The sequence below is a fragment of the Suricata suricatta genome, chromosome 9 (genome assembly GCF_006229205.1).
Source record: "Suricata suricatta isolate VVHF042 chromosome 9, meerkat_22Aug2017_6uvM2_HiC, whole genome shotgun sequence".
Lineage (NCBI taxonomy): Eukaryota > Metazoa > Chordata > Mammalia > Carnivora > Herpestidae > Suricata > Suricata suricatta.
Window position 1 is genome coordinate 110,100,395 of NC_043708.1, and position 8,011 is coordinate 110,108,405.

At 51.6% G+C, this 8,011-nt stretch overlaps 1 long non-coding RNA gene across 1 annotated transcript; it reads right to left on the reverse strand.

Annotated features, from left to right (window-relative positions):
* Window positions 1-437: 437 nt before the first annotated feature.
* On the reverse strand, window positions 438-3,869 carry LOC115300899. The gene is made up of 3 exons (XR_003912913.1): window positions 3,731-3,869; window positions 2,225-2,346; window positions 438-703 (listed from the first exon to the last, which is right to left on the reverse strand). It is a non-coding gene; the product is annotated as an uncharacterized LOC115300899 (long non-coding RNA).
* Window positions 3,870-8,011: the final 4,142 nt, after the last annotated feature.

The window sequence follows — 8,011 nt, forward strand, 5'->3', positions numbered from 1 at the left end:
TTGCATCTAGAAGCAAGGCTTCCCTGATGTCTTTGGGTCACCTGGCAGAGTAAAATAGGCTTTGAAGGCAAGCCGACCAGGGTTTGGGCCTCAGCTCTTCCACCAACCAGCTAAGTGACCTTGGGCAAATTATCTAATCTCTTTCCATATCCAGAAGCAGAAATGATAATAAAAACATCCCAGGTCTCTTGTGAGGATTAAATGGCACAACATAAGGGAAACTATTTAGCATGGAGCCTGGCATGTAAATACTAATTCTCTGTCTTTCTTCTTTTGGGTCTGGGGGCACTTTCCAACTAATTGCCAATTAATATTTTTAAATTAACCCAGGACTGAGCATCACAAGCACAGACGTGGTATTAGTCTGTGGAAAAGGTTTTGAATTTCCCATGTGATATAGCAGGGCGGTGAGGTGGTGGTCATACACTCATCCATCCTGTATGCTAGTCTTGATTTCATGCTGCTGGAAAATTCTTGACATCTAACGAAAATTCCTCATGGCGTGGGGAACAGCAGGTGCGTTCATTTTATCCTAAGGGGAAATGGAGCCCAGCCAGACCTCCTTGAATAACTGGCTGGATAGAGGCTGTGCTCTCTTAAGACGCAGGTCCAGCCCTTCTTCAGAAACAACAGGGGAATGGGTTGGAGAGGAGGTGGTGCCTTAAATTATGGCTTCTTGGGCCACACAGCTGGGTGCTGGCATCTGAAAGAGAGGACGTGGGCAGACAAATCAGCCTGTTAAGAGAGTTATGTGACAGTGTAACTTGGCCCTAAAATAATAGCACTAAGTACCCAACTGTCCAACCATGGGCTCTTCCCCAAACGCAAGGATCATCCACTCCTCTCCTTGCTCCTTAGCCCAGACCCCCTTCCTGCTCCCCCGGGGAGCAGGAGAGACCCTGCCCTCCCCAGAGCTGTCACCTTCCCTCAGAGCCACATCCCTGGACTGGGCCGGTGTATAGGATGGGAGTTAGAGGGGTGTGGGGAGCTCAGGGCAGGAAGCCACACACTCTGTACACATTCCAGCTCCAGCTGGGCCTTTTCTGACAACCTTGGCCCAGCACACACCGTCCTGTGACATCCATGCTGGGCTCAGAGAATGCTGAATTCAGCCCCAATTAAGGGGCCATCTCAGGGCAGGCTGCCGGCACCAGCAGCTGCTATTTTGGGACTTGGTGAAGACACTATCTTCTCTCTCTCCTTCTCTGTCTCTGCTCAGTTTTCTTTTTCCCCTCTCTCTCTTCTCCATTTCCATTACCTCTAGGGTTTTATCCCTGAGCATGAATGTCTTTTCCTCTCTTGGCTTCTCTATCACCCCTGTCTCTGCGACTGTATCTCATTCTAGATTTCTTGTATCAAATCAATTTGATCAACATTCATTCCACTGGGCCAGGCTCTGGCTGTGTTCTGGGAAAGAAGCGACGTGCAGGCCCCTGCCATCAGGAGCCCAGGGGTGCTTTGCCTTTTTCTGGTTCTCCACTCCCCTCCCTGCATCTTGACCCGCCTTTCTCCCCCTGCCCAGCAATTCTAAGGCTTGCTTCTGCAGGTGAAGGAAAAGATTCACACTCCAGCCACCCTCTCGTCCACATGTAGTTTCTATGTCCCCAGGTTCCCGGGCCTGACTTCGCCAGGCTCCCAATTCCAGCAGCAAAAGAGCTGGCATTTCCTAGATGGGTCTGTGGTAGCAGGGGCTCCAGGATGCCCAAGAGGCCCTCAGCCATGCTGTTCCACCATCCTGGGCCCACGGAGACCTGGGCCAGATCCTGCAGTGCAGGACTGTGTGATCCATGAAGAGAATCGGTACACATAGACCAAAGCCTCTTCTTCCAGAGGAGAGGCTTCCCTGGAGGGCCCACGGCCAGCATCGTGCTGGGGTTATGAGGGTGCCTTACCCATCTTTCCTCTCAGCTGTCCAAACCATGCCACCATCTCCTGCCTCAGTTCCCGGAGCCCTGGCTGCCTGTCTTGTGCCCTCGGCACCTGCTGGCCAGATCTAACCTGGCCCATGTTCTTTGCTACAGGGTGTGGAATAGGAATGTTTAGCAGGATCCACTTGTGAACTCTCTGAGGTCCTTCCCCCCGATCATCTTCCCTTCTGGTGCTTCCCTGAGCATTAGGAACAGGGGTATATGATAACGTCTTAACAATATATTGAATTTTTAATTTTTTAAAAATTAGCACCTACTATGTGCCAGGCACTATTAAACATTTTCAGATGCATTACCTTATTAAATTCTTAGACCAGTCTTTGTGGCCTCATCTTAGAGTTGAAGCCCAAAGAGGTTTCCCAAAGTCAAATGATAGGAATTCAGGTCTCCTGGTTAGATAGCCAGGGGTTGCTCTTGCCTGTAAATAAAAGAAGGAAAGAAAAGACCTAGAGAGTGTGGTTTTTCCACCAGGGAATTCTTAATTTCAGATTCAAGGGCCTCTCTGCCTTTAGTAGCCGTTCAAGAGACAGACCCAACTCTTCAGGAAAGAGAGGCTCAATGGCCGGCCTACTGAGCCAGACTCAAGCCTGATGAGGACCTGAGACCCTGGCAAAGTGGAGAAGCCCTTGCTCTGGGACAGGGTGGATGTAGCTGGTGACAAGTTCTTAGAAGGAGCCCAGGGTCAAGAAGACGTCTTGGGCGGGGTGGGGGTCGGCGGGGGGGGATTCAGGAATGTCAGTCAGCCAGAGGCTCAGAGGAGAGGGTAACAAAGGTTCCCAGGTGACAGATGGGACCGAGACCTCCATCTTTGAAGCTCCCCAGGGAAGGGACAGGTGACTTGGGCCCCCCCCCCGGAGATGGGTCAGTCCCCTAGGCCTGAGATGTGAGTGGGGTGTCTGAAGCAGGCTTTGGAGCTGGGGAGAGAGCTCAGGTCTAGGAAGGTGCTTTGATGCCTCCTTTTCTTGGTGGCTGTTCAGGTCCCCCTGTTCCTTGTCAGCAGTGCTGTCGTGTCGGGATGTGCCAGATAAAGAAGCAGGTGGCGGTGCACAGGCTGTGCCAGGCTGCTCAAGAGGGAAGAGCAGCGCTATCCTGAAACTGGGGGCCTCAGGTGAGTACTATGCAGAGTCAGGGCCCCAAAGCCTGTGTGCAGTCCAGCCCCAGCCCAGGAGTGCAGAACCCCGACCTCTGGGGACACTGGCTTCCAAGCTGTCCTGGTTCATGTCTTACTGGCTTCTAACCAGCGGACAGTCTCCCAGTGCCAGCACTGCCCACCTCTTGGGCTTCAGAGGATGCTTTCCCCTCTACCCCAGCCCCTGAACCTTGAGCCCATGTCATCTTTGCTTCGGGGGACATATTTCACAGTCACTACGTCTCGCAGATTCTAAATCACTTCTCTTGGTTCCACTCCCACTGCCTGATTCAGACCTTTCTGCTCTCCCCCGACATTGTCATACACTGTCTTCTGGCCTCTAGTCAGTCCTATGCAGTTCATAGCAAGCTTTCTAACGGCTTCACTGCATCCCTCATTCCCACATGTGGTGATATATCCCTGTCGACCTCTCCAGGCTTGTCCCCATTCTCTCCAACATACACACTCAGTCCCAGCTACTCCTTAAATATGCCCGTCTGCTCTCAGCGCTAGGCCTTTGCCATGCTCGTCCCTCCAGAGGGGACAGATTCTCCCACCCCTTCCTAAATGCCTTGGTCCCTCTTATTCCTCTGCTCAGTTTCTAGACTCCATTCAAGCTTCACTTTCTTTGGAAAGCCTTTCCTGGCTGCCAGGCTGGGCCCCGTGCTGTCACCTGGTCTCTCTTTATGTCCGGTGCTCTTGTGTCCTGGTCTTTGCTGTGTTGGGGTGTCACTGCTGGCAGGAGTGTCTTCCACAAAAAAACTGGCTCTCCTGGAGGCCTGGGGACCTGTCTGAATCACGTCTGTGCTCCACAGCCCTGCACAATGGAGATGGTAAAGAAACCGGCAGCCCCTGTTCCCTTCCCACCATCTGGTTGAAGCAGCAACACACACAAATGCACCCACACATGCATGCACACCTACAACTTATACTCATGCGTTCACACAACCACACAGTCCCATATACACACACAGATGTACACCAACAGATGCTTACACAATACATCCCATTCTCCACACACGCACAAACACACACATACAGCCACCTAACTCCTCACAGTTGAGCTAGTCTGAGGGCCTGGCCATCAAGGAGGGCTCCGCTGAGAAGGCAGGATCTGACCTGGGTCCTGGAGGCTTGTGCTGCACCTCTCCAGGGAGGTGGGTGCAGATGATTGTGCTAAGGCTGGACAGAAATGACTGCAGTGGTCACATCCGTGGGTCAGTGCTCTTTACCTTGTAACTTTGTATTGCTCTTTCCCTCCTGCTCCATCCCTCAACCCTGGGCCCACCCACGTGACTTGCCCTGGTCAATAGGATGTTAGCAGACATGTTTCCAGCAGATGCTTAATGGGCTTTCACACTGGAGCCTGCCTTCTGGTGATCTGCCATCCAGGTGAGAACATGCCCAAGCTAGCCTGCTGGAGGATAGGAGACATTTGGAGAGCCCCTGCCCAGCCAAGTCCAGCCTAGGTAGCCAAGAGCCAGTCCACCTCCAGGATGTGAGCAAGCCCCACTGAGACCCAAAAAACCACCTAGCGGAGCCCAGCTGAAATTGCTGACCCACAGAATAGTAAGTTCAATGCTTATTATTTCAAGTCACTGAATTCTGAGGTTTGTTACCAGAAGCATCATGAGAACACAGTGACCAAGACCAAAGAGATCAGCATCTGGAGGAGCAGACCTCTCTATAACGGTGCCCTCAGTGGACCAGCTGGCAAATAGGGAGTCTCAAGAGAGCCCACCATACTATGCATCACCCACCACCCCTCCATTCCAGCCACCTCGGGCTTTGCCAGGCCTCACACGTGTCCCGTATCTTTGCAGAACCTGCTTCCTCCTTCTGGAATGCCTGCTCTCATATTATCCTCCTTTGGATCTTGTTCACCCTTCAAGGTCATGACCATGCCCTGGAAGCCTTTGGGGACTCTGAGCCTCACAGTCACCATAAACCTTTTGGAAATGATAAGGTAAGATAAGGAAAATCTTCCATTTGTCTATCTCTCCCTTCCCATATCCCACTGTGCTCTGCCTGTAGCTCTACTGAGGCACATTCTCCTTATAGTCGTCAACCCGGAGTGTGGTAACTGAACACCAAGTAGGTCCTGCCCGGCCACTGAGGAAGCAGGCCCCCTATTAGCCCTAGGTCTCCCAGGTTCTCAGCACATGGCCCAGTACCCAGAAACATGTGGGGAATGGGCAAGGTATAGAGATGAATATATTTACTAGCTATTGATTTGGGAACAACCTGACAAGATGCTTTGTATTAAAAAAACAAAAAAAACAAAACAAAAACAAAAATCCTAAGTTGAAATCCAAACATCTATTTTCGGTCCCTTGTCTTGCCTTGTAACATTTGGCGGGGCCCTGTCCCCCTCTGAGCCTCAGTTTCCCTGTGGGAAGCTGCAAAGATTCAGCTGCTCCGCTAGGCCATTTACTAGCCGGTAATGTCACTCCCCTGGGGAGTTACAAAAATAGGCAGAGGAGCGCACTCCCTATCAGGAGAAGCCAGAAAAACAAAGATCAATCGCCTACAGGCAGGGTGGTATCGGCCCTTCACGTGCAGTGCTAAAAACTTTAGTTTGTTTCCTTCTTTACCCTAGCTTTGACCCTGTTTCCTAGCAACCAACCCTGTCAGTTTCTCGCCCTAAACCCTATATAGGAGTGGGGGTTTTTTTCTTCAAAGAAAAATAAAGGAGGCGTGATCAGAAAACGCTTGTCTTGCCTCACTCTCTGTGCGCTCCTTCCTGCCCTACTCTCTCTCCCTCCCTCAGGAACAGACCGAAAAGATTTACTGCAGGCTGGGGTGGACCAGACATTTCTTCTTTGGAGCTAGACCATGGGTTCTAGCCAGTGTCACTACTTGCTCCAACCTTTCTCCTAGGCTTTTTTCTGGAGGTGGGGAAGCTCTAGAGATGCTCAGATCATGTGTCTCCTTGAGATACCGGGAAGGAGCATGGGAAAGGAGTTCATGGGGTGTCTGAAGCCAGGGCTGGGGTAGCAGGGTGGAGGAACACCAGGTCTGCACTCACTTCTGCCCAGCCCCCCAGATCTTCGAGGTATCATCCACCACAGACGATGAGGAGTAGACCCAATACAGTTTCAGTTTTGCTTATCCGCTCTGCCTCCTTCTTTGTTTGCCCCTTTCTCTAGCAGGGAAAGTTGAAGTAAGCACAGAGAGGCTGTGGGTGGGTGTTCACTCACTGCTCTGTTCCTACCCCACCTTCCACTCCACCTCTGTGAAAGTCAGAGACAGAGATTAAAAGGCTAGAGGTTGGAACTGGAGCTTCTAGTTGGGGTGTTTGACTTTGGTTCCTCTGTGCCTTTGGGAATTCCACCTCCTCTTTTGAACATCTGGATACGTGGCTATCTCTTCTGCAGGTAAGAAGTAATCAAGCCCATTTTGCCAAATAGCTGCAAGGGTAGGGGAGATCTTCTGAATCTATGAGACCCTCTACACATAGGAGATGTTTGCATTATTGAGACCACAGAGTGGTCCCAACATGCTTTGGGCCTCATTGTGGGGCATGCTCCTGCTTTGCAGCTTCTTTGCAGCCTGGATTTTGAGGAGCACAGCCAGGACCTGCTCTGCCTCTCCTGCATGCCCCCGTTCCTGTCCTCCTACACATCCAGCAGTCTCAGAAGTCTCCTGAACCATCCCAGGACAGGGCTGTCAGCGAGGTAAAGAAGGAGGTGTTTTAGACCTTCCTTCCAAAGCTCTCCACCTGGGATATTGATAAGTGGCAGAACCACTCAGAGAACAGTAAGAGTCCAATGCAGGACAGAGTATGAGCAGGAGCTGGCTTGGAATCTCTGGGAAGGAAGAGAGTGGTGTGGGTTGGAGGATTTGGGAAGGCTTCCTGGAGGAGGCAGAGGGCTTGATGTGACCTTATAGGATCCAGTTGCTGCCACAGTGAGCATTGGCATGGCTGATTGAGGTCACGATGCCCAGAGACAAGTGAACCAAACTCCAGGGGATGTTCTCACTGCCCGCCCCAGATCTAAGAAACAGACCTCATTCATGAAAGTCCAGCAGCCAGGAGCCGATGGTGGCTGCAGGGAGTCTGAGCAGAGACAGGGTGGCACGGATGCCCCAAGAGTTCCCCTTGTCATCGTGCCACTGCAGCTTCTGCTCTGAAGGAGGCTGATGTACAAGTGACCCAGAACTCAAGCTTATGAGTGGCTGCCTGCTACCAACCTCCAGCCTGGCCAGAATGGAAGCCAATTATCAGCCCTCAGAAGCACAAGGCATCCAACTTCCTGTCTGGGTAAGAGGAGACCAAGAATTCTACTCTGTCACAGATCTCCTGAGTCTGTCAGGGCAAATCGCCCCTCTGCGTCCACAGGACGTCTGAGGCACGTGGATCCAGTGGGGGCAGAATGGAGACTGTCATACCCAATCCAAAGATGAGAAAACTGAGTCCCAGAGAGGAGAAGGGTTTGACCTAAGTGTCAAGGCCCAAGACTAGAACATGGGACTCCTGCTCTTCAGTTGAGTCAATGTAGACAAGCTAACCAGATAATCTGCATCAGTGTAGACAAATGGCTTACGTGCAGCCAAACAATCCACTTTAGAATAAAACTTACACTGTGAAGATGAAAGGTAACCACCATGTATGTACACAAGCCTCCCACGTGTTGGGCATCATGCTGGACACTCTGCACAGGAACCCATTTAAGACCTAAATCCACCCTATGAGTTAATGATCCTCAGCTCCATGCCATGGAGGGGTGAAGGAACAAAGGCTTGGAGAGTCTGGGCAGCTTTTCCAAACCAACCAGGAAAAAAGGCAGAGCTGGGATCTCAACACAGGCCTTCCTGAGGCCAGAGCTCTACCCCCTGGTGCTCCAGACAACTATCTGCATCTCAGGAACGGCTGGGCTGGGGAGGGAGAGGCCATGCAGGTGGGACAGGAATAAGTGTCCTGTTGCTAGCCCCGCCCTTCCACTGCAGTTCG